This window comes from Balaenoptera borealis (assembly GCF_965194805.1).
Source record: "Balaenoptera borealis genome assembly, chromosome: 11".
Taxonomy (NCBI): Eukaryota; Metazoa; Chordata; class Mammalia; order Artiodactyla; family Balaenopteridae; genus Balaenoptera; species Balaenoptera borealis.
Window position 1 is genome coordinate 72,479,373 of NC_138868.1, and position 19,130 is coordinate 72,498,502.

The following is a 19,130-nucleotide window of genomic DNA, read 5'->3' on the forward strand; positions in this document are numbered from 1 at the left end:
TAACTCCACTCCAAACAATATTTCCTCCTCTTAAGAGACTACGTGGTTCGAGCAAGGAAGGCAATATGTCTCCATTTCACAGGTAGGGAAACTGGGGCTCAGAAGTTAAGTAACTTATGGATGACTGCACAGAACTGTGATGGGTGTCTGTGTGTGTGTGTGTGTGTGTGTGTGTGTGTGTGTGTGTGTGTGGTGTGTGGGGAGAGCAGAGCGGTGGTCCTTCTATTGTTGAACGGTTTCAAATACAGAATATAGGAACAGAAGTTAGGGTCTGAAGGTTAGGGTCCTAAAGAAATTCACGTCAGATTGCGGGAATCTCCCTATTTGGGTCAGTGGCCTGAATAACCTTTGAAGATGCATTTTGTGTTTTCCACCAGGACTGACTGACTGCTTGCCTGGGAGGGCCCTGGGCTATGGGGATGTGCTCTAGAGAGCTGCTGGGAGAAAGCCAGAGGAAGGAAGGAGCAAACATGGAAAATGGTTGTCTCTTCTCCATCCCTGTCCTTGGACACTGATAGTTGGAGAGTCAACAGTCTGGGCAATGTCCTGGGGGCCTTGTATAGTCTCAGACTGATCAGATCACCAGCTGCAGCAGCCTGAGGGCTCCCGGATCGGTGCCAAGGTCTTCTCATTCTGTAAACTCTCAGTCATCTCTGGGTTTTCCACTGTCAGTTTACAAATTACCCAAATTACCATGGAGGACAGAAAGAAGCCACTTTGGCCAGAGTGCTCACAGAGGAATGGCTGGGGACCAGGTTGAGACTGTCTTTCTTCCTCACCAAGGTAACCATTCTTCTTCTTCTGCAGGGATTGAACCAGGGCCACAGCAGTGAAAGCCCAGAATCCTAACCACTAGGCCATCAGGGAACTCCCCAAAGTAACCATTCTTGAGCTGCCTAGCCTTTCTCTCTATCCTCTTCTTTTTCCCCCACTCCTGACAATCTGAGCTCTCAAATCCAAGAAGTGAATGTGCTTGGGTGAATGTTTGCACGCATCAGTCCATCCCCTCCCACCTCCTGGAAACCTCTATTTGCCCTCAGGAATTCATGGTTCATCACAATCCCCAATATCCTCAGCCTCTTCTCTGAATGTTTCTTTCAATTCCTTACACTGATGGAAACCTGACTCTCCTTGAAAATAAGAGACCACATGGCCCACCACCTCTACTCCCTGCAGCCATCTACAGACCCTTGTGTTATTCTACCTCATTCCTTGAAGATATTGGCATCTGGATCACTGTCACTTCCCCCAATACCATTCCCATGATAATTCTTATTTCCAGTTCTACCTAATGGATTCTTCTCATACGCTGGTCTCTCAACTCTTCAACATCCTCTCCCTTCCTGGATCTCCAACTATCCCAGCTCCCTGCTCTCAGAGTGACACCAACTGTAATCTCAACGCCAAGCATCCCACTCTCCAACCACCACCTCCTACCTTTCCAGCTTATTTCTTCTGTTATCCTAACCCAATGTTTCCTTGACCCCAACAGCTCCTATAATTTACTTATCCCATGATCTTTGATCATGATCTCTGTTCCTCACTCTCCTCTTGACCTTCCTTCCTCTTTTAATCACCCTAGTTTCTAGGTTTATTATTATCATTTCTCTCTTACATACACCTTCAAATCCATCTCTCCCTCTCTACCCCTCTCTCTCTTTCTCCTTCTCCCTGCCCCCCCATATTAAGTCCTTGGGAAAACCATAACCCTAATAAAATCTAATTCTTCATCTTCTCTCTGCCATCACCCAGTGAAACATCATTGGAGAAGCACACCATCATGCTGACTGGTTTTGTTTTCAATTTGTAACCACTAACCTCAAGTGGATATTAGTGCAGCCCAGCACTGGCCTTGACATTGCCAAATTCCAACGGTCAGTTCTTGGTCCGAATAGGAGCTTTTGACCCCTGAACCCATAAGTGGGTGAGCTCAGAGGGACTGTCTGCAGGACCAGTCTCCTCTATTTCCCCATCATACCGGGAGGCAACTAGCCTTTGTATTCCAAGAGAGACAGTCTACAGAGGGCTTTGGGGTCAGCCAGACCTTGGTTCTAATACCAGCTCCACTATTAACTAATAGTTTAATTTCTGCTAACCTTAGTTTTCTATAAAAATGGAGATAATAATCATATCTAACTCATAAGGTTGTGGCGAGAATGCAATAAACTACAGCATTTAGAGAGACTGTCACATTGTGAAAATCAAGTAAATGTTAGTTCTTATTAGATGGCATGCTCCTTTACAGCTGAGAAAAAATGGGCTCTTTTCTCTCCTTTAACAATTTTGAGTTACTGAAAGGAATCACTAAACCACAGATTATGCTTCAAATTAAAGGCTATGTACATTGCCCCATCTTTTAGTTTGCTTTCTAAGAGGTGCCTTGAAAGTTGGTTATGTGGAGTTGGGACCAGGCATTCCCACATAGGAAGAGCATTACAAATATTCTACCAGGTGATTAGGTTCTGGAGCCTGCCAAACTGTTCTAACTCACAGTGGATTCCCCTTCAATTTGTTCCTATAAATGGATGGCTCATAAGCCAAGATCTTTCCTTACAGCACTTTAGTTATTTAAATTTCCTAATCAACTGAAGGTTAATGAGAAAATATTTTTCTTCTTTCAATATCTGTTGTTGACAATTTTTCTAAAATATATGATTCCAATTTTCTGTCTTAGGAAGCAGAGCAGAGCAAACAATAATGTTTCTTGTTAAGTAAACAATATTTATGGGGAATATACCATGCTTCCAGGATGGTGCTAAGCAATGCAGATACAAAAGTGATCAGAACAGGTTCCTGCCCTCATGTTGCTCACCTTCTAATAGGTTCAGAGTAAGGACTAAACCTCAGGCAATGTCCAAAGTGCTTACCCACACTTGACTTTTATAGGTCTCTTATAAAGAAATGATTCTGCTGGAGGGTCACTGAGTTATAAAGGACAGTGCGCAATCTTATAGGTTGAAATAGTGCTGTCAAATTATTAGGGGAGAAATCACAGGGATGTTACTAGATCTCTCAAAGCCTCAGTTTCCTGATAATAATACTTATCTCATTGTATTGTCAGGAGAAGCCAAACAGGAAAAGTGTGAGACAGACCAAGCACAGTGCCTTTCTCTCCCACATAGAAGGCTTAGGCATGCTGGAGTCCCCTCTTTTTTTTTTTTTTTTTTTAAATAAATTAATTTATTTTGTTTATTTATTTTCGGCTGCATTGGGTCTTCATTGCTGTGCGCGGCTCTTCTCTAGTTGCGGCGAGTGGGGGCTACTCTTCGTTGCAGTGCACAGGCTTCTCATTGCGGTGGCTTCTCTTGTTGCGGAGCGTGGGCTCTAGGCACGTGGACTTCAGTAGTTGCAGCACGTGGGCTCAGTAGTTGTGGCTTGTGGGCTCTAGAGCACAGGCTCAGTAGTTGTGGCGCACAGGCTTAGTTGCTCCGTGGCATGTGGAATCTTCCCAGACCAGGGCTCGGACCCGTGTCCCCTGCATTAGTAGGCGGATTCTTAACCACTGCGCCACCAGGGAAGTCCCTGGAGTCCCCTCTTTTGACTGTCCTTGGAGGAGAATGGGCTTCCTGCTGCCGTGGCCACTGAAGACAGGGAAGGAGTCTCTGATCCTATTTCTAGGGCAGCATTTATTAGAAGGTGGGACAGGTGGGGAGAAAGCAGCAAGAAGGAAGTGTTTCTGGGGCTCAGGGTGAACTATTTCTGGGACTCAGGTTTTCCACAGAAACAGAGTACACAGGGGGCTGATGTCTAATATCCACTCTAGCTGTTACCCGCTACATCATGAGTTGAACAGACTTTTGGGAGCTAGCCTGGGAACCCAACCCCTAGCTTTAATATTTCTTTATATATATAAAGTTAATAATATATTATTCATCAATATTAATAATCTTATATAATATATATTATATTATATATAATTCTAAATGTTTTAAATTAATTTTTATTAGATAAGCAAATAATATATATTCAAGGTGAAGGAAAAAACATTTAGTATCCATGGGTATAAACTGAAAAATGGAAGTCCTCTCTCCTGTCCTATCAGACTCTCCATCCCCAAACTGAAGCACTACCCACGCCTTCCTGTGTGTCCTGGTAAAGATTATTTTTAGGCATATTCAAACATGTTTATGAATTGTTGAAACAAGTTGGATATCATATTATGGCTTCTAAATGAAAGACAATACATTTCTAAATGAGATTTTGGTCCAACCCCAGTCATAAACTAAGGTGTGACTATTTTCTGGTTAGTAGGGCAAGAAAGTTTATAAAAAATCATAGGAAAAAAGTTTTATCAACTATTACAAAACAGTAAAATCCTGAACAAAATTTAGGCATTTAAAGAGTTATACCTCAGTTATCTGGAAAACTCACTTAATCGTAACCCTCATTCCTCTGTAAATGAAGTATGCTCACATAGCAACATTGAACATAACCCTAGGATCAAAGGAATTCTTAGATCCATTTCTAGAGCTAAAAGCACACTCCAAATGCTTTTCAGGTGGCTAGAAGAGGGGTTTCTAGCAAAACAGCCATTGCTGATATCCTGCTTAGTGTGCAGGACTGAAGCTATGGACCAGGACCATGGCCCACAGGAGTCTGGGCGTGCCATCAGCCCCTGGCTGGCCTCTGCTGCAGCAGTGTCAGGGCCTGCCTTGACTGCAGGTTCTGCTTGGAGGAAAGGCCACAGAGAGGGCAGGTTTATATGGGCTGCTTTGACTCTGGAGGCCCCCCAGGGGCTACAGCCCCTTGGTCAGTGGAGAAAAGGAGGAGATGGGGTCTCATACAGATGTGGCTTCTTCCCGCAAGAGATGGGTGAAGGCTAAATGCCACATGGGGAGAAGTTTTTTTTTCAGCCAAGGGATGTTATCAATTCCTTTACAAGAAAAAGCTGCCCTGATGCCATAACAACAAGTTAGAATGGTAGCCAGAGGCTATTTGGATCTGTGCACAGCCTTCCCAACACCTACCCCGGGAGGTCACCAATCTCAAGCATGAAAGACAGGAAGAAGTGAGCTAAGCCTTACCTCTGCCTCCCTCCCTACCCTGGCATTGCCCTTTGCTCACCTTCTCTGCAGGTGGTCTTCTGTCTCCTGGAGGCCCTCTGCTAGTTAACAGCAGAACAGAGTGGAGAAGCAATGCTTGCCCCTCTTCCCCTCCTCACCCTGGGGAGCATGGGCAGGACTGATTTAGGAGGGAAGAGTGGGTCTGTGTCTGCTCTAAGCAAGGCATGACTCTCTCCTGTTATCCTATCTCTTATCTGCATCCTCTCAGGACGAGCCAACAGAGGACAGCAGGAAAATATATGCACCCACCCATATAGTTTCATCAAAGAGAATTTTGCATTTATTGGTCTCAGCATTAGCTCCAGGGCTGAATTGGCCCAAAGGACATCTCACCTTCTCCTAGGGTTTAATATTCTTTTATTTTACTACAACCCCACTTTTTTTATAATCCTTGATGAAAGGGAGAAAGAAAATATAGTTGCTTTGTTTCCCTTAAATGAAAATCAAGTCTCAGATAACTGCTTTAAGTGTTTGATGACGTCCAGAAAAAAGAAATGGGCTCTATAGGAAGAATAGTTCACTATATCTCATCTGAAAAAAAAATCATTACTCTTAGCAGAAACAATACAAGCCAAGAGATGATATGATATTAAGTCTGACAGGAAGCCAAGGATTCATTTTGGTAAAAATGCTAAATATGGTCTCTGAAAAATTCAAATACCATGAAGTAGATGCTACTAACAAAAGCAAGACATTTTATGAAATATATAAACAACTTGGATCTATCCAGCCCCCCGCAACCAGGATTCCTTTTACCAACTATGGAATAGAGATGAAGATTTAAAAGACGCCCCACTCAACATCATGTCAAAGGAAATAAACTCTGGCTGAGCCAAGAAGAAACTAGAAGGTGTATGTGGCCATGAATCAGAATAAACCATTCCAAAAATACACAAAGAAAAAGGTCCCTGCAGAGGAAAATCATACATTTCCAGCTCACACTCAGTTGGATCTATTGAGTGAAATCAGACAAAATACCCTGTGTTAAGATTAAGGGTAAAAACATTTGTTGCCATTGAAATCTATGACTACACCATTACAAGAGACATCCGTAGGATGGATTTGAGTTTCTGCTGAGATGCAGAGACCATCCTGATCTCCCATTTTCCACCCCAGTATCCTGGACAGAGGCCTGAGAGGGAATCGTTTCTTTCAGACGCTGCAAATAGAGTCTACCTGGTGCACAAGAGTCTCTCTTTTTTCACATTAAAATGTTTTTTCCAAGAAGCTATGGCCTTAGCAGTCAGCATACCGTACGTGCTGGCAGGAGAACCAGAGGCCTGAGTTCTGGCCTTAGTTTTGCCATTAATCATGACAAGTCTCCAAACCTGCCTAGCCTGTATCTCCTCTGTAAAAAGAAATGACCTTTATGAAACTTGTTAAAACGAATGCCAATAGGAGACCATGGATAACAGATTCTGTTGTATTAATCTTTTTACCACCCTGTATGCAAGAGAAATAGACACAAAGCTCAACTTTACCCCAATATAAAATTAAAAATTAAAAAAGAAATAGACACAAAGGATCAAGCTTCATGGAAAGGTGGAGATACCCTTTGAAGCTGATGGAGAAGTGAAATGGACAGAGCAGAGCTCTGGGGAATGAAGACCTGAGTGTGAATGTGCGCTCTGCTGGTGTTTGCTATATGAGTCTTATGGTGCCTTAGTTATCATGCCTTTCCAAGCCTCAGTTTCCTCATCTGAAAAATGGGGATAATAATAACTACTTGAAGAGATTTCAATGAGGATTTGAATAAAATGAAATAATGCCCACAGCAGTGCTTGGCACCCAGACCACACTCAGAAAAATTTCCTTCCTTCCTTCCTGACATGTTAAAACTCTCCCTGACCTTGAGAGGGACCAGGAGGGAAATCCGCTCCTTCCTGTTTTTATAACCAGAATGGGAACAGCACCACTGAATTTCTAGACACACCTGGCCCCTACTGCCAGGTTATGTTTCCCACGCTTCCTGACTCTTCCCTAATGAGGAGCTTAAGCAGGTTGGGTCCCCTGGGAAGAGTGAATGGCAGCAGGATTCCCAAACAGCTGAGCGAGCACATCTATAACAGGAAGAAGTGTTTTACAGATTCACTGAGAAGGGCTATGGAGGCCTCCCCTCCCGCACAAATCCCCACACGTCTGATGTGGCAGCTGGCAAATCAAAGGAGCGGCCAGAGGAGCTTACACTGCGCCGATCAGAAACAGCGCTCTGGCCCCCTTTTGTTTTGTGTGTCAGGCACTGCCTATGATTTCATTTGGAAAATGTGTTCCAAGCCTTTAAAATAAGTTTGCATAACCACCGGCCCACGTCCTTGAGGGTATTTTAAGAGTGTAGGAAGCGGGAGTGGCAGAGGGACTTTCCTGCAGAAATTCTGTATCACGCTCAGACATCCTGGGTTCTCCCCAGCCAGCTTCCTGGAGGCTGACCCACCCTCATGGCAGCCCGAAGTGCTCTGAGGATAACACGGAGGCAGATGTTGCGTGGATCTGGCCCTGTCCCAAGGCCCATGGCTCACCAGGATGACTGAGCCTCCCTAACAGATAATGCAGTTCTCGGAGGACTCCAGAAAGCCAAGAATAAAACCTCAAGGCCTGGACACTTCCAGGACTTTCCCTGGTACCTCACTGGAAATGTAAACCCCATTAGCTGACAGTGGGCCTCAGAGATGGAGCAGATGGGACCGGCCAGTGTTGGGAAACAGGGGATGTGGGGTAGGGGGTGGAGGAAAGATCCTCTGAAGCAGGTGGGTCAAGGCCTTGGCAATGCATTAGCTGAGGCGGCCGTCAGAGGCTCTTGGATGATAATCCACACTTTGCGACAGAACTGATGGTTTTCTGGCCCAGCTCAGAGCTAGTGCTCTTTTCTACTGTGACAATGAAGTAAGCAATACAAAATCTGTAACTGGGCCACCAGAGCCTTTAACTGAGAAGGCAGAGTAGAGAGGGTTGGAGGATGAGTTGTGGAGCAATAGCTTGGCGCAGCTTGGCGTTAGGCAGACCTCGGTTCAAATCCCCCCTCTGCCAGTGACCTTGAGCAAGTTTCTCAGTCTCTTCAGGCTCAGGTGTTTTCATTCATAAAAGGAGAATCAGGTTGTTGTGAGAATGAATGGCGACAGTCTATATCTATACAAAAAAGGCACTTTGGGATTGACGTATACCCACTACTATATTTGCAAGAGATAATCAACAAGGTCCTAACGTATAACACAGGGAACTCTGCTTAATATTCTGTAATAACCTAAATGGGAAAAGAATTTCAAGAAGAATAGATATATTGGGCTTCCCTGGTGGTGCAGTGGTTGGGAATCTGCCTGCCAATGCAGGGGACACGGGTTCGAGCCCTGGTCTGGGAAGATCCCACATGCCGCGGAGCAACTGGGCCCATGAGCCACAACTACTGAGCCTGCGCGTCTGGAGCCTGTGCTCTGCAACAAGAGAGGCCGCGATAGTGAGAGGCCCGCGCACCGCGATGAAGAGTGGCCCCCGCTTGCCGTAACTGGAGAAAGCCCTCGCACAGAAACGAAGACCCAACACAGCCAAAAATAATTAATTAATTAATTAATTAATTAAAAATAAATAAATAAATAAAATAAAGGTGAAAAATGTTACCATACATATTTAGGTAGAATTCAGAGTTTTACCATTATTTTTTTAAAAACAAAAAATAAAAATTAAATAGACATTTTAACAAAAAATAAAAATAAAAAAATAAATTTTAAAAAATAGGGGGAAAAGGGCATAGCATAATGTCTGGTGTAACGTATCTACCTAATAAATGATTACAAATATGCTTTTGTAATTCGTCCAATTCTGACTTAGGTCTGGCACAGCGGGGCTGCCACTTTGTTTCTAGTGTGAGTTTTCTCATCTCATTTCAACACTTCACCATGTTTCCATTTTGCCACCCTACCTAGTCCTCTTAGGACCTCCATCCTTTCCCTGAACCGCAGCCTAGGCCTCTGAGAACCACCCTAATCCAGCTGCTCACGAGGACTTTCACATTTCAGCCACAATGATCCACTGTGACAGTGCTTCACCCACATATGGCAAGGCAACCACACTCTGTCCCGGACACCTCCATCATCACATACTGATTGTCTGAACTGGGGCCAGATATCATGGTATCTGTTGCCCACCCGAGCTGAGCTTTTCCATCCGCCCCAGAAGCTCATCACTTACCCAAGAGCAGTGCCTCCCTATTAGGTAGATCCAGACACAGATCTGGTTCCCCTTCCTATGAGCCAGCCATACCTCCAAAGATTGTAGATACATGATGTGGTGAACTCCAGGAGGTGTGTGATAATGCTTGGAGCTGGTCACAATAGAATTTCTAGCCACCCCTTTGTCACAGTGATCCCTAGGGCTTCTTTCTGCTCTAAAATTGTATGATGGATGATTCTATTGCCTAAGTTACAAAAGCACCAGCAGACAAACCACACCTACTTAATTCTCTCCTCTGCCATCCAGCTTTGGTTAACAAGTCCTGGGGGGAGAGGGGGTCACTGAATGAAATGCTCTAGGTATGCTGAAAGTAAGGTGAAGTGATGTAGTGGTGCCAGAAGAAGTTATGCGACCAGTTGGGTTGCCACAGTCAAAAAAGATTCTCAAGGAAAGCAGAAATATGTAGAGGATATGTTCCTAGCCATCATTCATTCATCCATCCATTCATTCATCAAGCCAGCCAGCTGGCCAGCCACCAAATATGCATCAAGTATTTGCCAGGCTACTTGTGAAAGGGATGCAAAGGTGAATAAAACAAGATGTCTGCCCCCAAGAAGCTCACACATTGTCTAGGATATAGACAATGACAATACAGTGTGGCAACTCTGTGACACAGGAATCTGCAAGTTCTGTGGCAGCACTGAGGATGGACCACTCATTCAGATCAGGGTTGGGGGTGGGTAGGTGGCAGCAGCAGGAAGAGATCCCAGAATAGATGACTTAAGCTGGAACTTCAAAGACGAGCAGGAGCTGGCCAAGTAGAAGGCACATGGTAATGACAGCCTTTGCAAAGGCGCACAGGTGTGTGAGAGCATGATGTATTCAAGGATCCAGGGGGAGGTCGATACAGTGATGAGAAAGGGGTTTGTTTTTAGTGAGGAGCAGCAGGAGATGAGCCTAGAGAGGCAGGCAGGGGTCAGATCAGGAAAGGAAGGCTGCATGTTGAGCGGAGGAAGTTCAACTTTATTCCATGGGCCGGGCTGTGAGGAGACACTGGCTTAAGGACCTCTAAACGTGACTAGGGTGGCAATGCGACAGGGCACAAGAGTGAACAGCTATTGGTTTTTGTCTGGACTGCATCCAAGTGTCCTCTCTTAGAGTATCAAGCTTCCCTTCGGGGAATCTCCCATTGTGTGTGGTTGTCTTGGTTGGAAGATGTACCCTGATGCAGTGCAGAAGCTCAGTAAATGTTTATTGCTGTGTAAGTTACCCCATTTTAGAGATGGGGCACAGTAGAGAGTGTAGTCTGGTGACCTCCGTGTCTATCTTACTCTCTTTTTTGTATTCCCAGTGCTTGGCACATAGTAGGTGCTCAATATTTAGTGAGTGAATGAATAAACAACAACAAACGGGAGGCATATCCTCTCTAAAAACATCATGTGAATGCGTTAACTTCAGTGGCCTTTGTTCTCCCATCCATAGAATGACTCCTACCGCCCAAGTGGATCTCCATTAGATCTGGGGGATGGGTGACGGGGCAGACTCTTAGACCTGAAAGAGGACCACTGCTCTGTGTCAGGGTTGTGACTCTTACACTTGGATGCTCCACGCCAGGACAGTAAACAACATCCCCATCAATTAATGCTGAGTTGCATTAATCAGATGCTAGGACACAGAACCAGAAGGAAGGTGAGATGACCTAGACTGTTTATACCAGTTGCATTATCCTTAACTTTAATCTTTGCAGGGCCATGGAGAGGAGAGGAGAGGGGAGGAGGGGGAAGACGGGCAAGAAAATAGTGCCTGACACATGTTAGGTGTTCAAAGACATGTGACTAACTTCCCATCTAGCTAGGGTAAGGGCTCAGTCAATGACAGCTTACGTTACTCAGTGCTGCTTATCAGAACCGTACAAGTAGGCATTCTTACTCTCATGTGAGAGCTGAGGAAACGATCGATTTTCTTAAGGCCACATAGCTTATAAGAAGGAAATTCCAGATCTAAACCCAGGTCTGTCTGACACCAAAGTCCATGCCCTCTCCTCTCCACCCGGCTGCTTCTTTGAAAAGGCAAACAGCACTGGGCACGTACAGAGTACAGCTGGGTTGACACAATGGGTGCAGGAGTTGAAGAGGACCGCGTGTATCAGGGACAGCGAAAGCAGCCATACCCCCTCTGGTGTTGGCAAAATGATGAATTCCAGCATGAGACAGCCAGGTTCCTTCCTCCAAAGGCCATTTTTCACTGAGGTCCATGCTTGCAGCAAGTCTCTTGTATATGTACCTCTCTGATCAAAGGGAATCTCCTGAAATAAATAATGAGCATGAAAAAATGGAGATAAATGACTACTGATGCGCTCCTGGAAAGGCGACACTTTCTTGAAGGAAAGTGGTCCGTTTCTAGTTTATTATGTTTCTTTAGCATGCAAAGACTGTTGTCAAGATTCGGGCATTCCAAGACATGGAAACAACCTAAATGTCCATCGACGGATGAATGGATAAAGAAGATGTGGTACATGTATATACAATGGAAGACTACTCAGCCATAAAAAAAGAACAAAATAATGCCATTTGTAGCAACATGGATGCAATTAGAGATTATCATACTAAGTGAAGAAAGTCAAAAAGAGAAAGACAAATACCATATGATATCACATATATGTGGAATCTAAAAAATGACACAAATGAACGTATCTACAAAGCAGAAACAGACTCATAGACATAGAGAACAGAGTTGTGGTCGCCCGGGGTGTGGGGATGGACTTGGAGTTTGGGGTTAGTAGATGCAAACTATTACATATAGAATATAAAATAGATAAATAACAAGGTCCTACAGTATAGCACAGGGAACTATATTCAATCTCCTGGGATAAACTATAATGGAAAAGAATATTTTAAAATGTATATATATGTATAACTGAGTCACTTTGCTGTATAGCAGAAATTAACACAACATTGTAAATCAACTATACTTCAATAAAAAATAAAAAATAAAAATAAAGATTCGGGCATGGTCTGAGTGTGAGATCTTCCGACAAGGCTATTCAGGTCTATACACCGTGGCTCTCCTCTTCATTCAGTTAACAAATGTTTATGGAGCAACTATTGCAGGCCAGGCTTTGAGCAAGGAACTTACTGTATATAGTTCTGCATACTTTGTAGAATCCTAGAATTGCAGGGTAGGGTATCAATTTCATAAAAAAATAAATAGCTGTATATTTCTATATAGGCCTAAAAAACAGACTGGAAAAATTGATCTAAAATTTGGAGGTGTTTCCCATTGTATTGGAAATATGAGTTCTTTTTATTTTCTTTGCAACTTTCTGCATTTTCCATAATAAACATGCATTACTTTTATAATCTGAAAAAAGTATATAGTACATTTTATTTTAAAGGAAAATCCCAGGGCTGAGAAGGACCATGAAGACCAATTTTCCACTTCCTCTTGAAAACCATGATAGAAAGTCCATGTCAGGAGGGTTCTTGTTTTTCCATAAAAAGGACGCCTCACTGGCTGCCTCCAAGAAGTCCAGCCTGGGAATCTCTACCTGTAAACTGTATCTGGGAAGATTACAACTCATGGTCAAACTTCTGCCTACATTACAAAGAGACTTCATAATGCATAACAGGTCCTCCAAAGGACGTGGCTGAATAACTGAACATGACTGATTGACCTAATCTGTGAATGCACCCAGAGGGACATCCAGCAGGGCAGAAATCCTATCAGCCTAATTATGATGGGCACCAGTTATCAATGGTTGTAATCAGAGCCGCTGGCTTGATTTGGTCTCAAGAATGCTGTTCAGAGTTGCTCTGCAGGTTCCTGCACTGCGCATCCAACTGTAGACAAGGCAGTGTACTGCACTTTATTGGATCCTGGCTCAATAGGGATTTGTGTTCAAGGCAAGCACCCAAAAATTTTAGAGGGGAATTCTAGACCAGAATGGGTATAGCATAATGCCATAGGGAAAACACTGGACTTAACAATAAATCCAGATTTTAGCCCTGACTCTTGCACTAACTGGGTGACTTTGGGCAAACACATTTATGCTCTCAGGGCTTAATTTCCTCAACTTCAAATGAAGGAATTAGGACTAGATGATGTCAAAGATCTGTACAGTCTTCCAGGACTTACAGTCTATAATAATATGTTTTTACATACAAAGATGACCTCTCCAACCACATTAGTAGGCCAAGAAAGCTGTGTTATTTGTCCATTAGCAAATTGAGATATCAGCCTCAGCATGTGAGAGGTGGCTGATTGAGGCTAAAGGTAGTCTGCCATTGGAACAAGACATGTTCTCTTTTAGTGCAGAACTAAAAACATGTCTGGAATAGAAATCCAAACCTGGGCCATGATCTTACTAGTATCATCATTTAATCAAATGAACTAAATAGTCAACATCTTATATCTTTACCAATTTTGAAATAATATCAACAATAATAAGTACATCCTTAAAAAGCAACATTTATTTACCATACACTGATCACTCAAAACCATTTTATTAATCCTTGCAGTACCCTTGAGAGTTGGAGATTCTAGTAACTTTGTTTGACAAAAATAGAGCTTTACTGCTACAGTAATCAAGATAATATGGTACTGGCACAAAAACAGAAATATAGATCAATGGAACAGGATAGAAAGCCCAGAGATAAACCCATGCACCTATGGTCACCTAATCTATGACAAAGGAGGCAAGAATATACAATGGAGAAAGGACAGTCTCTTCAATAAGTGGTGCTGGGAAAACTGGACAGCTACGTGTAAAAGAATGAAATTAGAACACTCCCTATCACCTTACACAAAAATAAACTCAAAATGGATTTGAGACCTAAATGTAAGACCAGACACTCTAAAACTCTTAGAGGAAAACATAGGAAGAACACTTTTTGATATAAATCACAGCAAGATCTTTTTTGATCCACCTCCTAGAGTAATGGAAATAAAAACAAAAATAAACAAATGGGACCTAATGAAACTTCAAAGCTTTTGCAAACAAAGGAAACCATAAACAAGATGAAAAGACAACACTCAGAATGGGAGAAATTATTTGCAAACGAATCAACGGGCAAAGGATTAATCTCCAAAATATATAAACAGCTCATGCAGCTCAATATTAAAAAAACAAACAACCCAATCCATAAATGGGCAGAAGACTTAAATAGACATCTTTCCAAAGAAGACATACAGATGGCCAAGAGGCACATGAAAAGCTGCTCAGCATCACTAATTATTAGAGAAATGCAAATCAAAACTACAATGAGATATCACCTCACACCGGTCAGAATGGCCATCATCAGAAAATCTACAAACAACAAATGCTGGAGAAGGTGTGGAGAAAATGGAACCCTCTTGCACTGTTGGTGGGAATGTAAATTGATACAGCCACTATGGAGAAGGTATGGAGGTTCCTTAAAAAACTAAAAATAGAACTACCATATGACCCAGCAATCCCACTACTGGGCATATACCCAGAGAAAACCATAATTCAAAAAGACACATGCACCCCAGTGTTCATTGCAGTACTATTTACAATAGCCAGGTCATGGAAGCAACCTAAATGCCCATCGACAGGTGAATGGATAAAGAAGTTGTGGTAACAAATATAGCACACTAAGGCAAGCTGTTAGTAATAGGGGAAACTTGCGGGGGTGGGGGGGCGGGCCAGGGAATATGTGGAAAGGCTATACTTTTTTTTTTTTGTAAACCTAAAACTGCTCAAAAAATAAATAAAGTTTATTAAATTAAAAAAAAAAAAAAGAAGTTGTGGTACATATATACAATGGAGTATTACTCAGCCATAAAAAGCAATGAAATTGGGTCATTTGTAGAGACGTGGAGGGATCTAGAGACTGTCATACAAGAGTGAAGTATGTCAGAAAGAGAAAAACAAATATCATATATTAACACATATACGTGGAATCTAGAAAAACGGTACAGATGAACCAGTTTGCAAGGCAGAAATAGAGACACAGATGTAGAGAACAAGCGTATGGACACCAAGGGGGGAAAGGGGGTGGGGTGGGATGAACTGGGAGATTGGGGTTCACATATATATACTAATGTGTATAAAATAGATAACTAATAAGAATCTGCTGTATAAAAAAATAAGTAAATTAAATTAAATTTTTTTAAAAATAGAGCTTTACTTAATCATTGGAGAAGAGAGTAGTTTTCAAAGTAGATTCTCCATCCCTCTTGGCCCAGTGACCTCGACACTCACTGGCCCCAAGGAAACAGATTCGCAACGTGATATCTTCTAGATGTGTGAGGTTAGGCTCTCACACCCATACATTTTATTTTATTAATCTGAACTACATAGGTTCATGTTGAGTGTTTTATTGACTTCAACTCAAAAACCCTGCTGGTTTCTCTGATGCTTGAATTTCACACCTCGGCTTGGGAAAGCCAAGAACAAAATGTGAAATGAATTGCATCAAACACAAGTATTTCAAGGAAGACTGATCAATCACATCTGTTACTGAAACTCTAACACCATCACATCAGTCACAGGAAGCCCCAGAGTGGCTCATGAAACTCTGGAGGCTAGAAAATATTTTCCAGACTTCTGGCCATATAAAACAACTTATTCAGAGTTTTCTATAAAATTTTTAACCTCTATCCAAGTCAAAATTCTATCAAAGACTAAGTCCATGAAAAAGAAACTAAAAGGCAAAAAAAAAAAACATTTATGCAGCCATAGGAATAAGAAGTGAGGAAATAGTTTTGTCTAAAATAGCACATGGCAGCTCAAACAATAATATATACAATAAGGTAGGGTGGATGGCATGAGTGGGAGAGTCTATTGGAAACTTAACAGTTGTAACTCTGACTTTGAGAAGCATTTTTTCAGAGATATCTGTAGTCCATGTTTATTGATGTATTATTCACAATAGCCAAGATATGGAAACAACCTAAGTGTCTTGTCAGTGGATGAATAGATAAAGATGTGGAATATATATACAATGGAATATTATTCAGCCATGAGAAAGAAAGATATCCTGCCATTTACAACAACATGGATGAACCTGGAGGGCATTATGCTGAGTGAAATAAGCCAGACAGGGAAAGACAAATACTGCATCCTATCATGTACATGTGAAACCTAAAAAGAAAAGAAAAGTGGAACTAATAGAAATAGAGAGTAGGAAAGTGGTTGCTAAGGGGAAAGGTTAGTATAAAGGTAGAAACGTTCAACTCTAAGATGAACAAGGTCTGAAGATCTAATGTATAACACAGTGACCACAGTTGAAAACACTGTGCTGTATAATAGAAACTTTTTTTTTTATAAACTTATCTATTTTATTTACTTATTTTTGGCTATGTTGGGTTTTCATTGCTGCGCGCGGGGTTTTCTCCAGCTGTGGCGAGTGGGGGCCACCCTCCACTGTGGTGCACGGGCCCCTCACCACGGCGGCCTCCCTCGCCGCGGAGCACGGGCTCCAGGCGCCCGGCCTTCAGCAGCCGTGGCACGCAGGCTCAGCAGTCGTGGCCCGCGGGCTCCAGAGCGCAGGCTCAGAAGTTGTGGCGCACGGGCCCAGCTGCTCCGTGGCATGTGGGATCCTCCCGGACCAGGGCTCGAACCTGCGTCCCCTGCGTTGGCAGGCGGATTCTTAACCACTGCGCCACCAGGGAAGCCCAATAGAAACTTTTTAAAAGAGTGTAATTTAAATGTTCTCACCAAAAGAAAAAAAGATAAATATGTGAGATGATGGATGTATTAACTAGATGGGAGAATCATTTCACAATGTATATGTAGATCAAATCATCATGATGTACACTTTAAATATCTTACAATGTTTTTGTCAATTACACCTCAATAAAGCTGAAAAAAAATAAATAAATAGCAAAGAAAAAAAAAAACAGGTGGAGTGGGGAGAGAGAGAAAGAACTAAGCCACCTGCAGAGTGGGACATTGGGATCTATGGAATACTGGCATAATATGAACACATAATTGATATTTAACAAATATTTGTTGATTGAATGAATGAATAAATGATAATGGCCAGTGTGGGTAAGGACCCTAGTCAGCTATTACATCCCATTAAGCTCCCAAAGGAGACCTGTCTACCTTAAGAGAGGGTATGAGGCCAGATGGACCTTTGGACTTAAAGAGTTTAGCCTTTGGTCTCCCCGACCACCAGAACTCTTTTTGGATCCACCCCTGGAGCTGTCTAAGCCAGAAAATGGTTATCTTTTTTTTTTTTCTGGGCATGCCACACAGCTTGTGGGATCTTAGTTCCCCAACCAGGGATTGAATCCGGGCCCCAGCAGTGAAATCACCGAGTTCTAACCACTGGACTGCCAGGGAATTCCCTGGTCATCCTTGATTAATTGATTACATCTCACATCAAATCAATCACCAAGCTTTGTCCAGTTTAACTTTCAAATGTCTCAAGGATGCAACTCCCCTCTGCTTTCATTGTCTCATCCTTAGCTCAGCCGCCATCCCTTCTCACTGAGACACGGCAATGACTTCAGTGGGTCCTGGTCTTTCTTTCCTCCAACCCTTTCTCCACACTTTGTTGTAATATTTTTAAAACACAAATTTGATCATGTCACTCCTTGATCAAAACACTCCAATCATTCATTATTCCCAGGAGGAAGTCTGGACCGCTTACTTAACATGGCGTAGAAGGCCCAACTATTGCAAAGTATTTGCAGTCCCTGAATTAGCTCCCCTCTTGGTCATTTGGATATTCAGCCATTCCCAGAGCTGGAGCAAGAGTGTTCTTCCTGCCTCACCTTGCAAAATACAACTTATCCTTCACATCTCAGAATTGGTTACGTGTCCCCCTAGACTGCCCTGTTCTTGCTTCATAACAGCGTGTATCACCCTGAACTGTAATTGTCTGTTAATATGCCTGTAGCGTTTAGTTCGTAGTATATGTATGTAAGAGCAGAGATTCTATTTATTCGTATCCCTAGCATTGGTACAGGGGCTTCGCAAGGTAAGCAAACACCCAATATGTGTTTGTCGAATGAATGAATATAGTACTGAATGGTGTTTGGCACAAGCATCCCTCAGTTTAACATGTCCCTTTGGAAAGTATTCTCTTTGCAACCTCATCCCCCTCCTCTGCTGCTTTGGCAATTTCTCCACCTAAAACCCGCACCCTATCTGCCTCTGTTTCCTGGCCTTATTCTGACCTTCTCATCCAGTCTAACTGGCTGAGATTATCCCATTTATGCTCCCACTTCAGTGTGCATACCTGCTCCTCTGCCCAGCATGCCCCTGGAGCCCCTGCCCATCATATACCTGCCTCCCTCCCCAAGACTGGCATGCAGCTACACTTCTGATTATCCACAGGAGATACTTGCCCACCTAATGCAGCCAAGTCATACCTGGACCTCTAACCAATAACCTCCAGGGTCATCTCTGGGATGGGAGGGGGGGCTTAATCTGGAAATACAATTCCGAAAAACCCTATCCATACTTTGATTCTGCCTTAACTGCCATAATACAGCTCCATTAGTAGAGAAGAGATTAATTAACTAGAAGTGCCATGCTTAGGGAATCGGATGGCATATTCCATCATTCAGGCATTCAAGCAGCCATGGGTTCTAAAGAATATGAACACCCTCATAGCAAGCAGGTCCACTTGCTGATATCTTATACTATAAATCAAGATATACATAAAAGTATGTATAGATATAAATATATAAAATGAATTCATTCATTCATTTGATAAATATTTACTTGGTGTCTCCTATGTACGAGTCACCGTGCTAAGTGCTTGGGATAGAAAAGGATAAATATAGCCCTTCCTTCAAAGAGTTTTCAACCTTGTAGGGGAGACAAATATCTGGACATATTATTACAGAACAATGTACTAAGTGCAAGCTTAGAGGCATGCACAAAGTAAACCAAAGATCTGCAAATAATAGAATCTGGAAATTAGATGG

At 42.7% G+C, this 19,130-nt stretch overlaps 1 long non-coding RNA gene across 1 annotated transcript in view; it reads right to left on the reverse strand.

The window, feature by feature from the left end:
• LOC309606629 overlaps positions 1-19,130 on the reverse strand; it is a 63,285-nt gene that overhangs the window by 22,739 nt on the left and 21,416 nt on the right. The window lies entirely within an intron of this gene.